The sequence below is a fragment of the Chelonoidis abingdonii genome, chromosome 10 (assembly GCF_003597395.2).
Source record: "Chelonoidis abingdonii isolate Lonesome George chromosome 10, CheloAbing_2.0, whole genome shotgun sequence".
NCBI classification, from domain to species: domain Eukaryota; kingdom Metazoa; phylum Chordata; order Testudines; family Testudinidae; genus Chelonoidis; species Chelonoidis abingdonii.
The window spans coordinates 39,134,220-39,151,349 of NC_133778.1; the positions used below are offsets into that span (position 1 = coordinate 39,134,220).

The following is a 17,130-nucleotide window of genomic DNA, read 5'->3' on the forward strand; positions in this document are numbered from 1 at the left end:
GGAAAACAGGAGGGGAAGAGAACTCAAAAGAAGAGATGGGAACTAGGAGGATGAGAAGAAAATGAGAGAGGTTTACTTTTTCTAATTAAAATAAAAGTTGGAGTCATGTGTTTATGGGGAAAAAAGCAACTTAGAAAAACAAGGCTATAATGCCATCTTGGGGTTTCTGGTGACATCTCAATCCATTTGAGCTCTGCTCTTGTGGTTTATGATGTCAGCAGAAACCCCTTGATGCCACTGAAGTTCACAATTGTCTCTCATTGATTCTGTATTATTTCAATAGTAGAAAAATAACACCTTGATTTTCACAGTGAAAGTAACCCCCACTGTGACCAAAATGTATATATACTTCCTGAATATGATCTCTCTATCTTTTTTTACAAAACTTGTATGAGACATCACTTTGCATTAAAATCACACACATTCTTCTTTAGATTCTACTATGCAAGAATGTGTGTCCAATGTACTGTACAAATTCTTTATTAGGCCAGCAGATGTAGACTATTCTGCCCAGATAGCCCATTGTAGTTATTATTCTACACTCATTAATACAAAAAACCTGGCTGTTGATCCTTCTAGGTCTTGTAAGCATTTTGTTTTACAACATTTTATAGATAGGATGATTAAACAGGAATAAAACCTATTCTCTGACTGACTTGACAGGATCAGAGAGAGAGAGAATAGCAGCGTTTAAGTGCAGATGCAAATGGAATACACTCAACTTCAAATGATGGGCCCAGCCCTGCAAGCACTGTGTGCCCCATTGGAGGTACAGAGTATGTTCGACACCTGCTGAAGTTGATCAGAGTTGAGTATGCCCATCAACTCCCAGAAGGCACATAGCACCTTTGCAGGACTTGGCCCTAGAGAGTGAAGGCAGGGAGAAAACAATGACATTGTACTATACTGATAAGATAAGCATGATTCATAACAACTCCATGTGTCAAAGGTGTGGTGTAAATTTAGTGGTAATGGTGGTGGGCGTAAAACATCATCCATTGCCTTGAGCTAATTGAAACATCGTAACATTATACCAAGTAAAAGTTTTATATATGTATATACACATACATGCACATATATACAATTAGGAACTAATTAAGCAGTTTGATAATAAACCATATCTTTTCAGCAAAATTAGAGTTTAGTCTTTAAATAGTAAGTACAGCAAGGTATTTTATAAAGGGGTTTATATAATAATAATAATGAAGGTATAATTTATTTCTGATTAGGGTAAATCATTTTGTGGCTCTTACAATTTAGCCTTACTTGGAATTAGGGTTAATTCAATGTATGTCCCCATTAACTGGATGATCTATCATTTGTCTTCATTTAGCCTTGATACTTACAACCCAAAATTTCTTGCACTGAATGGGAGTTTTGGATTTGCAAGCACTGCAGAATCTCACCATGAACTTCTATCAAAACCACTGGAAGCTGAGGGTTGGTATTTCACACCCTTGAGCCCTAAGTACGTGTTCATTTTGACTTAGTCGCCTGATAACTGGGAAAAAACAAATGTGCTTGCAGAATTTAAAGCCATTCTGCAGTTTTGTTTTCTATTTTTTAATTGTTCCTGAAACTTACCAATCAAAACTTCACTGAAACTATCAAGAGTTAGACTAGGATACACTTGACTTGAAGTAAAGTATCAGGAGTTTTTAAACATTTAACTTATAGTGTATATTAGTATGAAATTAAGTTGAGCAGAACCCATTAATGTCACAGTGATCGGTTACCAATGGAAATAAATAATTCATGATGAAAGGAATTAGTCTAATTAGCAGGCAGTTTGAGTCCTTTGATAAAACCCAGCTCTAATTCCGTGAAGGGCAGGAAGTGCTGTCATCAGTCAGCCCTGAAAAGATTAGCATCTATTATGAATGAGGTTAGACCCTAGTGAAGTCATGTGTGTCCTGGAGACAAACTTAATATGTTCCAGGATGGGACACAGTTTGTCTCAGCAACACATCATGATTCCTACTGGGCTATTGTATGTAATAACAAGCAAAGATCAGTGCTCCTTCCTATCATTCTCTCCCTGTCCATCATTCTGACAACTGTGCAAATACACTTTTCATGCAAAGCAGGGAATGTGCCCTAAAGACTTGTAAAATTGCACAAAAATGTGTTTAAAAAAAAAACCTCATCTTTTTCAGCAACTAAAAACCAAACAACCAACCAGAATATCAGTGAGGACCTGGAGGATTTTAAAGTACTGCTGGCAACTGTATGTGAAGTGTAATATATATTGTCTGAGTGTATTCAAATGCCATTTGAAAAACTATTGTTATTTGTGAGTATATCTGTACATCCACATGACACTGACGTTTTAAGATCAGCTGCAATACTATGAGCTTGTAAAATTATACAGGTAACTAGCAATAAGGGCTTAGAAAACTGGTTATCTAAAATACCAAAAGTAAAGCCTAATGAAAAGAGAACAATGTATTTTTGTATCAAGTGCCGGCTTAGACATTAGAGATTTTAGGTTAGAAATTTTTACTGAACTGGCTTATCCTAGAAGGCTGGCTGAGAGCTGTGCAAGCCTCACATTTTTGTAGCCTACAATGCTGACGCAACATCAGCTGTGTTTCCATTTTTACTTTTGAGCCTTTTGAAATTATATGTTTCCGTTTTGCAATTTGATGCAATAATGAAGAAACTCTACTTGTGTACGTTATTGTATTGCCTGTTTTTATTGTAGGAAATTAATTGCTCCTTTTATTTATGTTATTAGGGTGGGGAAGAAAACAATTTTGCAGTGTTTTATCATTTGCTGTAATAATTAACATACTACTAATGCAATGGAAGCCTTAGAAGCGGAGTATATTATTTTCAGATGTCTGAACAGTACTTAATATGCTGACACTTGTGACTGAGGAGTGCTGGTATTCAAAAGTGCATTGAAAAAAGGTAACAATAAGTTATTAATAATATCCCTGATGATCTTAAGTTGATTTATAATATAGAAATGAAGTGGAAAAGAATAAGAGTAGTCAACACAAGAAGTGATTTTCATAGAAACAGAACAATATAGTGCTCCAGAATTGTAACTCAGCTGTCCAAATACTAAGTAACAATGGAGCACTGATATCACATAAAGTGCCAGATTCAAGTGCTGCAGTAGCTTCAAGTAGATGCCTAAATTAGATTTTGAAAAATAATGAACTTTCCCTCAGTGTTTATTACTGGGAGTTGTGTGTTAATAGAAGGAAGGAATTAAAGGTAAAGTGTGCCTTGATTTGTGCCCAAAGCAGCCCCCACTATAAGTCAGGGCAGAATATGGCTAATAGATTTAAAATATTTACACACATTTATGGTTTGACTGTACCTTCTATTATTCAGAGTGCCTCAGCACCTCTCTTGGAAATGATTCAATTCACCAGCAAAGAAGCATGCCAGCTAATAGATGGGATTGAGCCATTAATCCTATTAGAACATATTTCTTATCACATATGTACACACTAAACTATGCCACATTTTTTAGTTAGTTATATTGCTTTGTTGCTGTGCATGGTGCTTATAGAGAAGGAAGAAAATAAATTCCCAGCTCTGAAGACCTTGCAGTCTTAGGATATGTTTACACTGCAGAAAATAGGTGTGTTCTTAACTTGGGTTAAAACAGCAGCAAAGACATGGCAACTTTGTTTTTGACTTGAGTTAGCAGCTAGAATTCAACCCCCATTGAGGCTTTATGGCTCCATTGTCCTTAATCCTTGTGAACTGCCCTAGACTCCAAGAGTACAATAATGTGATATTGCCGTGAAAGACACAACATCTACATTTGTGTCTAAATTTGTATCACTTATTATGAACTCTGTTGCTCATTATGGAGGAAGGTGTCTTGGGTGAATCAGTTCTTATTAACTAATAATCATTCAGTACTGTTTGTCTATTCTTGCTGAGTTATCCATGGGGCTGCTTGTCATGCATATCAGTGTGAGTGACATCTTTCATAAACAGAAGACTGTTTAGATCTTCTTTTGATCAACAAAACAAAGCCTAAAACTGTCTCGAGCAAATATATGACACATTCCTGAAACGGCCACCCCCATTCATGTATTTGAGTCATCATATTTACATATGCTATTAATCATATTTGTGCAGAATAACAGTGTTGACTAGTGTCCCAGCTAGAACTGGACAGATATCAGGTGAATTGAGCATTTTGTTGGACCCTAAATAAAATGCTTCATTAAGATTTTGAGACTGTTATTAAACAGCTTTTAATTTAATTAATTGGTTAAAATTGAAGAAGCGGAAGGGTCCCAGAGCTCCAGCTCCAGCCTGAGTCTGAACATCCACAATGCAATTAAACAGCCCCACAGCCCGAGCCGGAGTCAGCTGGCACAGGCCAGCCGCGGGTGTTGAATTGCAACGTAGATGGACTCATAGCAGTGTTGGACTTTCTTGTTCTGTTTACTTCAAGCTCTCTAGTTTCTGTTCCCGTTCTCACTCTGAATAGCTCTTTGACGTGGCTGTGAAGTCCCTCTTCCCAAGTGCCGTTCCTATATCCATCATCTGTTACAATGATGCAGCTTCATTGTTTTACCTAGTTCAGATGCCATGGTAGCTGGAGGCTTTCCCTGAAAATGTATTAAAGATTAGAATTGGGCATATACTGAGATACTATTAAAAAGAACAGAAGATAAATTTGTTAGTCTCTAAGGTGCCACAAGTACTCCTGTTCTTTTTGCGGATACAGACTAACACGGCTGCTACTCTGAAACCTGAGATACTATTACTATCTGTTTTTACATTGCTTCAAATGTGCACAGGGGCTTTTCAGACTCATATATGTAGGAAAGGCTTAGCTCGAGGAATTAGTGATCCAATTTTAGAAGAGGTAACAGCATAGTGAGGAAAGGAAGGACAAGGGTTAAAATAATAGGCATTGACCTATTTTGGCTTGTGCATATATTGAGGTTCTGTAGCAAATCGTTAAGTTTTTAATTGTACTTCTTGTGGTAATACAGCAGAAATAAATTAAGGGACTGAGGTAAGTGAGCTGTTGAACTCTGATATAGGAGGGCGTTCCAAGCCTAGGAGCAGTGCTTAAAAGACATGCAGATGGGGTGAGACCAACAAGAAGGAAAGATCATGAAGGCTGTCATCAGTGGAGGAGGGCAGAGGCGTTCAGTAGGAGATGAAGTCACAGAGGTGTGCTGGGGAAGAAGTTTGAACTGGATATGCAGGGCAGTGAGGGGGCAGTGGAAGGATTCAAAGGTGCAAACTCATGGTTGTGAACCAAGGTTTGGTAGTAATAGTGTCAGCACTAGGAGGAGAAGAGCGCCAACAGCTGCAATACTTCTAACCAGTGGTCAGTATCTGCAAGAGGACCAAGAACTGTAGGTCTCTGTATGGTGCCCTGCCTGCTGGTGGGAAAGCATCTCTTATCACTGGGTATGCAGGTGAAACACACTGATCAGCGCTCTGCTCGTGTGTCTGAATCCCGAGGAAGTAATGCCTTCCTCACAGGAGTATTTCCCATCAGCTGAGCACAATGGGAAGCAATGAGTAAATGGGTCAAGTGGGTGTGGGGACGGGAGGAGCCAGTGCACCCTCCACCATGCAGTAGGATGAGACACAACACACTTACTTCCAGGGCCGGTGGAACCATTTAGGCAAACTAGGCAGCTGCCTAGGGTGCCTAGTGATTGGGGGCACCTAAAAGTCCCCTCAGGCGAAGAGGTGGAGTGGAGGTGAGCTGGGTTGGGGGGCACGCGAGGAGGGCTGCCTGCAGTAACCGGGGAGGCTGGGAGGGGAACAGCTCCCCGCCCAAGCTTACCTCCACTCTGCCTCCTCCACTGAGCACACAGCCCAGCTCTAAGTCTCCTCCAATCAGTACCGCACGCTTGGGCGGGGAGGACAAATAGAGCGGAGCCAGCGTGCTCAGTGGAGGAGGCGGAGCCGAGGTGAGCTGGATGGGGGAAAACCCAGGCAGGGTTAGCTGCCGTGGCTGGGGGAAGTCTTCCGAGGCAGGCTTAGCTGCCGTGGTGGGGGTGGGGGAGGTCAGGTCTCCCCAGTCAGAGTTAGCTGCCACGAGGGGATGGGGAAGAGTCTCCCCGGGTGGTGTTACCTGCCGTGGGGGGACAAGGGGAGTCTCCCCGGGCAGGGTTAGTTGCCATGGGGGATGGGGTGGAGAGGGGTTAGCTGTCATGGTCGGGAGGGGTAGCTGCTGCGGGGGGGGGGTCCCCAGGTTGGGGGCGGGGTTAGCTGCCAGGGGGAGGGAGGGTGAGCTGGGTGGGGGGTGCAAGGTGGAAGTTTCGCCTAGGGCGTGAAACTTCCTTGCACCAGCCCTGCTTACTTCACCATCTGCGACACAGCTGCGTAAGGAGTTATCTGGACTATCAGAATGGGGAATGAGTCTGGAGAAAAGACGTGACAGCCTTGAATTAGATGCCAGTGAATGGCTCTGAAAGCAACCTAGTTTGAGAGGAGCTGGACTTGAAAAAGTGATAGTTGGTAACTTTGTCCCCAGCTCTGTTCTAACATGCTTGAGGGAGGCACTGTTGAAAACAATCTTCACAAGAGTCCTGCTTCATTTCCACTGCCAGTTCATCACCTTCCAATGAGACTCATGTGAGTTCCTCACATGGCATTGGGCACAGACACACCCTTTTCATGGTGAGCAATCTCAATCCCAAGATGGCTCCCTTGAAACTTCGGGGCCAACTTCTTCCCTCAGATGCACGAGCAGTGTTCCCAGTCAATGGGAAACCTCTGTGCACAAGGGCAGAACAAGGCCCACCGAGACTTTTTATGAACTGTACCTAATCCCTACTCTGATATGCAACACAGGTGGCAGCATCTTGACCCAGCTGTGGAGTTTGTCTCCAAATGAGTAATTACAGTTACAACATGGCCCTCTCTTGTAATATAATCTGTTTGAATTCAAATTGTATTTTACCAATGCATCAAAAATTTGAAGCTAAGAAGCCTCCTCCTCTTAGCAATGTACCGTACCTTCTGTTCCATAATTAACCTAGATTCCTTCTCCTGGACAGATTCTTTCAGCAATGCCATATTTTGAGTAATACACCTTCGGACCAGTGCCTTGCTCTGATGTATTGCAATGATAGACTGGGGTGTTCGTGTGATACATCATCAGAGTCAGCTGTTGCTGGACGCCAAGGATTGAGAGACTGAGCCAGCTGATTTTCTAATGTATTCATGTAATGCATCACCTAGTATGGTACCCAATGATGTTTTACTCCAGAATGACACCAGCCAGAAAAGAAAGGGTCTAGGGTGCAGAGTCTGTATAATGAGGCAGCCAAGTACTACCCAGGTTTGCAAACTCCTGGCACAAGGTGCTAGTAATAAATCAGGTTTAGAGGGTATTGTATTAACTGTTTTACTAAGGAGGTATGGATAGTCGTATTGTCATTACTCATCTGACTTTAAATGTCTGTTTCTTTGCAATGCTCTGTCTCTGCAAAATCAGACATCCCTCAAAGCACTTTCATTTTCTCCTTCATTTAGGGTAAACTGTGCCAAATGCAAACAGTCCAGAGTAAAAAGTGCTGCCACTGGCGAATTCGAGGGGGCAGATTACTCCCCATCTTGGCCTATTGTTACATCTTTTCACTGGGTGCAACATATCCCCTCTGGTGTACTGGGCCCGTTCTGCAAACCTGGCCCACCTCTTTCCCCTGTCTCTTTGGGGTGGATTGTGCTTCTGGAGTCTCAGAATAGGAGCAGTCCCTGTGCTATTTGAGAAAAGCACTACAGTTGTGGTTGACCCTTATGCCGGCTGCCCAGGTGGGGAAGAAGGCTGTTTATATCTGCCCAGGTGGGGAAGAAGGCTGCTTATATCTCACCCCCTGCACACACAGGCACACAGAAGCCAACCCCAAACTGACCCTTAATTGTTTGCGTCATCTTGAAAAAGAGAGATTAAATCAACTAGTGATGCTAAACATTGCTTGCAAAACATCACCTTGATTAGAGCCTAAAATAGGGGATTTCATTTGTATATTACAAAGTATTATTTTCTGTGCATTTGCTTTTCAGCCACTTCATTGCTTTTGCACATACAAGTGTTAATGAAGTAAGTGTCAAGTATGAGCAGAATGAAAAACATCATAACTATGCAGCTCCTAAGAGCTTTCTGGAACTTATCAAACTCTATCAGAATCTATTAGGGAAGAAGAGAAAAGCTCCAGACAACAGCTTCACAGGTAGCACTTTCAAATATTTGTGTTATTTGTTAGCTATAGATACAGAGCTATTATTATTATCAATGACATTATGCAGTTGGTGGGCAAATAGCAGCTGCAAGCAAATAGGTCCTTGCCCTGAAAATCTTACAGTCTACCCACAGCTGAATAGCATTGGAAACAAAACCTGAACATTTTAAACAGCAAGAAACATATTGTGCATTTCTGCACTTTGTTTTAAAACTAATAAGCAACAGTGTTTGAGTGATAAATCCATAATCATGTTTAGAGGTGCATGCATTTAGAAGTTCAGGCGTGCAGGTAGTTAGACATCTAAATGCTGTGATTTGTGCCCTTAGTACTGTATTCTCCAAGATACTGAGCATCTTCATATCCCACTTTTGCATTGCAGGAGATGCTTAGCACTGTGTAAGGATGAGTCCCTTTGAATTGCATCTGCAGTTTTGTTCCTGAGGTTTGTTGTGCGTGCAAAAGTACAGGTGCAAATTTTTCTCAAACAGCTTCCCAAACATTTGTCCATTATAAAATCTTAAGACCTCTCTGGGCTTTGTTTTTTAGGCAACCTAATTCTCCCCGCCCCGCCCCGCCCCCAATATTATATGGTAGCCAGTTTGCAATCAATCCTTCAACAGAAACAATTAGCTCAATCCTTTCTTGTTTTAACCTTTTTACCGAGTCTTTAACCAGTCTGATAAGTGAATATAGGTCAAAAGATCCCATTTCAGGAGTTATGCTTACAAGGAACAGTTGAAGAGTGTCATTTGTACTTTCCCTCTGTGATACCTTTGTGTTGCAGCTCAATAATGGCCATTAATATCTCCTTGAATGAGGCTTCACGGAAATGGTAGTTGTGAACATGCAATCAGATCATTTAGAGACTAACAAGTGTTGCCCTGTGCCAGCAGTTGACTGACACTCCGTATTTTGCATAAAATTCACCTTACCTGCTAATATTAGACACTGTACATTGTCACTTTTTCATTTAATTTTGGCACACAAAGTACATCTCAGTTCTACTCTGTGTGTGTGTGTGGATCAAAAACCGCCTACATAGATCTCTTTATAAAGTTGGATGATAAGCTATATATAAGATTAAAATACGAATAACTGTTTAAGATTATTGCTTAAGCAATGGTAATGATACTACATTATTTTAGTAGCAATAAATTAGTTCCATACGAAGATAACTGTAAACCCAATGAGTTTATTGTCATTAAGAAAACTGGATTACCATTAAGTAGAGGTCCGATTCTGCAGTCCACATGCAAGAAAATCTCTCATTGATTTCACTGTGTTAACTGAATGTCAATGAGAGTTTGCCTACACATGGACCACAGGTTTGGATCCTGTATTAGTATGATCCTGCTATTATTACTGTTTTTTAAAAATATATATTTAAAATGGGAGATTTTCAGAAGCACAAAGTGCAGAGAAGCACCCAACTGACATTAACTTTCGATGGGAGTTGGAGTTTGTGTCTTTGAAAAATCTCTTATGGACGTAAAAAAATAGGGGTCCATAAAGTAACAGGCAAAAATAAGCAGGAAGTGGAGGCCAGTGGTGAGTTCCTTTTGAAATTTTAAAGAGGAGATTTCCAGTGTAGAGCATTTTGGACCCTGACCGTTCCTGGTCTTTTCTTGGAATACTAAAGTTCACATTTATCCACGTGACTCCAGAGCTTGACCCAGAGCCTCTACCAGTGCTCTGGTGGTGCAAATAGTGTGTCAGTTCAGAGCTCCCTCCTTCACCTTTGCTATCCTAGCTTTTAAAGATCATTCTGAGGCAGCAACAAGTAAGGTCTGTGTCTCTCTTAATCTCCTCCTCAGACTGGAAGTCTGGAGGACATCCATGATAAGGGGAGACAGGAGTCTCCTGTTCAAACCCTACCTCCCAGGGATATTTTGCTCTAACCACTGAGCTCTGGGATATTTTGATGTGGGTCTCCTTTCTCTCTTCTTTTGATGCTGTTCCTCTGTGGGAAACAACGAAAGACTCATTGGAGCAGGGGTACTGGGCACCCTTCCAGATGGGTGCCCAGACCACCAGGCACACAGTCATTCTCTGTTTATCACACAGTGAGTCTTTAAGTATTTATCCAAAGAGCAACAGCTTCAACAGGGGAGACTGAGGGTGCCCCACATCAAAATATCCCATAGTTTAGTGGCTAGAGCACTCACCTGGGATGTGGGACACTTGGTCCAATTCCTCCCCTCTGCCTGAGGGGAAGAAAAGATTTGAACAGGCATGTCCCACATCTCAGGAGAGTGCTCTAACCCCTGGGCTAAAGTGAAAAGGTGGGCACTGCCAGCACCACCAGCTAGATTCTGAATGCCTCTGAGTGTGCCTACCAAATCAGGTCCCATGAGTGAGATCAGGGCCACCCAGAGGATTCAGGGGGCCTGGGGTCTTCGGTGGCAGGTCCCAGGGTGGAAGGACCCCCCCGCTGCTGGTCTTCGGGGCAATTTGGTGGCGGGTCCCGGGGTGGAAGGACCCCCACCGCGGGTCTTCGGGGCACTTTAGTGGCGAGTCTCGGAGTGGAAGGACCCCCCACCGCTGGTCTTCAGGGCACTTTGGTGGTGGATCCTGGGGTGGAAGGACCACCTGCCGTGGGTCTTCGGCGCACTTCGGTGGTGAGTCCCGGCGCGGAAGGATCTCCCGCTGCAGGTCTTCAGGGCACTTCGGCGGCAGGTCCCGAGGTGGAAGGACCCCTTGCCGCAGGTCTTCGGCACACTTCGGTGGCGGGTCCTGGAGCGGAAGGATCTCCCGCCACCCAATTGCCACCGAAGACCCGGAACGGAAGAAGCTCTGGGGGCCCGGGACCTGCGAGAGTTTTCCGGGGGCCCCAGAGCGAGTGAAGGACCCCGCTCCAGGGGCCCTGAAAAACTGGGCCCTCAGTGAGATAGGTGCTCCTCCACCTGGCTCATAGATCACTCTGGGGCTTCAATGGCAGGTAGGTGTCTGGATGCGCAGAGTAAGGAATGCAGCACACATGCCCAGAGGCAGAACTTTAGGCACCTAGGAAACTTTTAGAGCAAAAATTTAGATGCTTATAAGGTTATGTGGCAGCCAGGTGTGGGTTTTGTGGATGTCAGTGGAGCCTAAAAATGAGACTGAGGCACCTAAGTCTGGTGTCTAGGTGCCTAAGTACCATTGTGGATCTGGGCCTAAATATTTAGCTATACATGCACAAAAGTAAACTGAGCCAAAAACATTAAATCATGAGATAGAATTAAACTTTACACTTGTATGTTCTCTATAGTTTTGGCGTAGGTATAGTTCTCTATACATTCCACTATCTATCTATTTTTCTGGGTTTTTATTCCATGCCTATCACCATGGTATCTTGTTCTTCCTCCTTTTTTTCATTAGAGAACAGTTGATTCAAAACCAGGGCAGGAATATTGTAAAGTTCTATGGCCATTTTGAAAATGGTTGTGAACATTTCATTGTTAGGAAAATATCTGACACAAGAGGAATATTAATATGCAAATCAACAGACTGTAAAATTCATTTTGGTACCTCCAGGGCAGTATTTTTATAAATACAGAAACATAATTATGCATCCTCTAGAGGACTAAAAATAATTATACAAATTTACAATAAAGCCCAAAGCAGTCTCTCCTTTTAGCTGTCTGTTTTTAATATAATTTAAATCTTGTTAAAACTTAATTACCAGTTCTCTCTTGTAATAATTTGGTGGAAGATTTGAAGTCTAAACTTGCTGTTCAAGCGATAGAACTTCATCTGAGAAGCAACGACACTGAGCTACTCATTGTCAAAATAGGACAATAGACAGAAAGAGTGAAGAAAAAGCCACAGTGGATGAAGAGGAGCAGAGGGTATAGATACGCTTAATAAAAACAAGACTGAGCTGGTCTCTCATATAAACACATGTAAAATATCAGAGCAAATCTACACACACGTGTGTGCATACGTATATAGAGCTTGATTAACTCCAGCTGGCAAAATCCAGGCTGTGGGCCCCATTAGTAGAAGGTCCAAATTGAGGGAGAGCAGGGGATCCCAGTGGTTCAAGGCACCCTCAAAACCTGCACTGCCAAGGAGCCAAGAGCTGGCCAGTGCAGCTCCAAAAGCAGGTAGCACTAACTGAGAGATGGCATGGGTAGCACGCTCAGTGTATTTCCTGCAGAACCTCTGCTGGTGGGATTCCTACAGAGCCCTGGCCATGTTTTAAAGCTGCCTTCCCGGAGGAGAACATCTACTGTCTCTCTCAATGGTGAGCCATGCTGAGCTGTTGCCCCATCTGATGCATGTGGGTGCAATTGCTACCCACCTCTTGCTGGGGGGAATCAGTCTCACAGACTTGTTAGTAACGTAAGTGTCCAATGTGAACAGTCCCTGCTAACAAATCCTAATCTAGTCTCAGACTGGCAAAACACTTTTATCTTGTTATTTTACTAGGACTAATTCGTTAGCTAAGAGATTTTACCTGTAACAAACACAGACTGAAGTTTTATACGTCCATCAAAAAGAGTCTAGCAAGACCTTTTGCCCCTACAGCACTGTCTTAGAATAACAGTTAAACCATGAAGCAAGATTGATTTCCTGAGCCTTCCCTATTTAGTTGTCCTGTCTTGCCCAGAGTAGCTGGGGACTTTGGGAAGCATCCCATCTCCTTCTCGTGTGCCCTCACTGATGTGGTTTCCAGGAGCATGAAGATCATTGCCTCGGGTCAGGCCTGACATTGTTCCCATCCCATCTGCACGTGGTATTTACCAGCTAATGTTTAGGAACAAGTAGTATTTGTTCTACTCCTGTTCTTTGAACTTTAACTCATTTACAATTGCCTTTACATCCAAGTGAAAGCAACGTTGCATTGATTTATTTCAGCATTTTTAGTATGACTGTGTCAACAAAGAAGCATGCACATCTAAACGTCCAGCAAGTGAACAATTGGCACTGGGCACAAATTCAAGTGACTTGGTGTGGCAGCTGGTGGGGGACCAGTTCTGATTAATGCTATCAGATCATTTGTCTGCCTTTCGATTGATATGCCAGATGTTTGTTAGGCTTCTTGATGCTAGTAACAGCTGTCATCACTGCCCCTTTCTATTGTTTCATATTGTGTATCCAGGGAGTGTTGATGAAAGCTGTGAAATGTTAGGGAATTCAGTATTTTACATATTTCATATATCTGCCTCAGTTTGTTACCTAAAACCTGTTTGTTTGCAATACACATTCATAGACTTAGAATGGACCATCCTGATCATCTAGACCATCATGATCATTTGCATGAGAGTCATCATATTTGTTTCTAGTACTTCTTATGCACCCCATCTCTGGCTTAAGTGCTATTCTGGAAAATTTTTGAATGCCAGCATAATGCTGTTTTTAATTTAGCAAATTATTTATACAGCTTATATCTTTTAGATAGATATAACATCCTTTAGACTGTGGAGAGATAAGTATGCCAAATACAATAAATGTGGCTAATTGATAAAACCTAGACATTGAAATTAAGGGATAAATTCTGCCCTCATTTGCACCTGTGCATACCAAGTCATAGGATTTCATTGGCTGAAATCAACCATAAATGTGTCTGTTTCCAGACCTTGTTTACCCTGCAGCAACATCACAGTGCGGTGTGGAACTGGTTGTGGGATGTTTTCCAGGTTGCTGCGATTCAAGCAGAAGTGACAAAGCAGAAGCAAGATTCTGAAGATGATCTTGCCAAAGGTGGACCTGCTCTCACTGCCACAAATGCTGCCTCAACCACTCTAAACAGGGTAACAATTCTGCTTCACTCTCTAAACTGGTGTGAATAGAATCTTTTCTCTTGCTTTGCAGTTCCGGAGCTGTCGTTGATACAATTCATAGCTGTAACCTTCCTGTGTTGTTTTAGTTCAGTTTGACTGAGCTGAGAACTTTCCCTAACCCACCTGCTCTTGTAATCAAAGTGACTGTTGCTGTTCTGGTTCTTTTGTCTCCCAGTGGCAAAATTCCAAAGGATCAAAGCTGGAAGAGTGCAAAGATGTACATGAATAAGGTAGCAGTGTGTTAGAATGTTTCAGAAGTGTTATGTATTGGAGCAATCCAAGTAAATAAGTCTTTATTGCTGTGTGCTGGCTTAATTGTGATATTTGCAGCAAATGACAAAGATCACAGAAAAGGCAGGAGTCTGTCAAATGAATTCAGAAAATGTTTCAGGCTAAATTACAGATACCTTTACTGTTTTATTTCTTAAAAATGATAGGACATATTTGACGATTTCCGAAGAATATACTTGTTAAATGTAGACTTCAAGATGTAAATTGCAAGTCCAGATTCTACAATGATGTGTCCTGTAGAAAAGTCTTCTTGCTACAAAAGAACCAAAAAAAAAAAAAATCTGTCTAATATGTACTTTTAATATAGTGTTGTAGCGAAGGCTGTCATTATCAGACTAGTTCAAGCACCTGCACCCCTGAAACTTAAGAATATTTTAACCTTGCTGGCTGTCATATACTGTCAACAAGTAAAGCCAGAAGAGGAGGTGCTGGGTTTATCTACCCTGCATTGTGCTCTATGTTTTCAACTTAATTCCATAAGTAATGCACGTGTGTCAAGAGGAAAATAACTCCCACTCACTGTGTTAGGGACTAAGAAGGTATTAACGCTCATCATTTTGCTGAGCAGGAGCACTCAGAGCACTGCTGACACCCCAAAGAGGGAGGTAGAGGGAGGCTTGTGGTATGCCCATTCACCGTGTCTCGTTTCCTTTATGCCAGATTGCCTTCTCCAGCTTCCCCTATCACACATCCTGTCAATTTGTCTGCAAGTCTATTGAACTAAGATACAGAGACTGCAAAACAGTTGCTGTTGGTGAAGGATTAATTTCATACTATATGAGAAAGGCAGCCATTGATATTGCATTAGAGGAACGCTTATCATGCTAATGAATTTCATATAGTTAGTAGCATCAAGCATCAAAGGTTTGATCTCAGCATTGCATCCTAAAGCTTTATGGCCCAGTCAAGCATCAGCACAGCACTAAAGTGGACGTCTTGTCTTATGGGACAGAATGAATGGAGTGACTACTGCTTATGGGCCCAATCCTCAGTCAGCCTTCAAGAGTTTTGATTAAATAGAGGCTGTAGGATGAGGCCCAACATCTTTAAAACTGCTTGTTATAAACACCCGTATTATCCCAGTGAGGCTTTGTTTACAGAACTTTTAGAGGAAGGGGGATTTTTCATTGATGATCATATTTTTAAATTGGGGTACTAAGTTTGATATATGTTAGAGAAATAATTCTGTTTGCACCTCACACTCATAAAAAGTATAGGACAAATACTTCTGAAAGCAGAGAAGGCACAAAGGTGTATAGGCAACAGGGATTCCTTAGATAAGAAATTTGCTAGGATCCATAATTTTAATAAACACAGTGCAGCACCATTCCTACCAATGGGGTAAGCTGTAGCATATGCTGAGAGTAGGGCTAGATGACACAGTGGATGCCTATGAATGGATGACGAAAGTTCGATTGTGAAGGAAGTTGTGCTAGTCCCGTGTAGCAGACTAGCATAGTACATAAAGATTGTGTGCCAACTTCCGTTCTGTACCCTGTTTTCCAGTTGTGCATATCTTTTCCATACTAATTCTGTGAAGCTGAAATTTTTGCTTCTTGATCCAAAGGTGAATGTTTCTGAAGAGTCTGAGCAAAATCAGAGGTTTTGGAGCTAGGGCTATATGCATGTGTGTGTGAGAGAAAATACTCTTCCCTTTGTGCCGTAATCAGAAGTGTTGTGGGTAGTCAGAAAGTAGACATATCAGACTTGGCTTGGGTTAATCTTGTGGACTTCTGAGCTACTAAGAAATTGTGAAAAAAAATCATTTGGTAGTTTTGAGGTGAAGAATGGTGACTCTGGGAAGTTTCACACATGCAGAATAGAATTTTCCAGTTTGTTTTTATTCAACTCAAAAGCTAAAGTAGCTTAGAACACTAGTGACACTGAACCACTTAGGTATGAATCTGCCTGTAATTTGGGAGTGGGAGAGCTCCAGCTCAGCTTTCAGCCTCCTTTAATGTCACCAACCATGTCCTCCAAAAATATTACCAAAATCCTCTAGTACAAATGAACTAATGGAAAATGGCTTGTAGTTATACAAAGCTACCTGTGCTGGAATGAAAAGGTAAAATCGTTAGCCTATTTGTTAGACCATTTAGTCATAAAATTGCTGAAAGCCCTGACTATAGGTGGACTTTTCAGGTGTTTATCTTATAATCATCTCTCAATAGCTGCTAAATAGGTTTCTCTTTCAGAAGTATGCCTTCAAAGTCCAGTGCTGCACAAGGTTCTCAGTGGGAGTGGAGGGCATTCGGCCCTATGCAGATTAAAACCCCAAGTAAGAAGACTATGTCATTAGACTACTGTATATTCAGAGTTTGTTTAGCCAGAATTATTAATTATTAACCTTTCTGCATCCAGCTCTATCACTTTGGTTATTCATCTGACTACTAGGAAGGTTCAGTTTGTTTTGCTACGAAGTTGTTTATCAACTGGGAGAATAAACTGAGTCATGTTGTTATATAATCCTAAATTAATGATTGACCATTAGGCTGTTTAGATTAAGCATTTATAAGTTACATTTTTGCAAAGTAATGAACTTTAAATATTTAGTTACCTTGGTTTCTTCTTATTCATTATAAAAAAATAACAACAAACTTTTCAGTGAATAAAAGGAAAATAAATTATTTTAAGTTTCAAGTAGGGTTCATGGTAGTGAATCAGTCATTACCCAGATTAAATATTGATCTTCTCCAGAGATGAAATATATTCCTGTATTCTGGAACAGCTAGAATACCTCCATGATCATAGACATTTAAAGCTGTGATTATGGAACACATCATTGAGAGAGACTGTATTTGCATAGTTTGCATGTAGAATGAAAGCTTTGTTATTTTTCTTTGAGGCTGTTGTTAGCAAATTGCTAGATTACCCAAAAG

At 41.6% G+C, this 17,130-nt stretch overlaps 1 pseudogene; it reads left to right on the plus strand.

The window, feature by feature from the left end:
- Positions 1-17,130, plus strand: part of LOC116827195 (dynein axonemal heavy chain 11-like) — a 209,705-nt pseudogene that overhangs the window by 124,045 nt on the left and 68,530 nt on the right.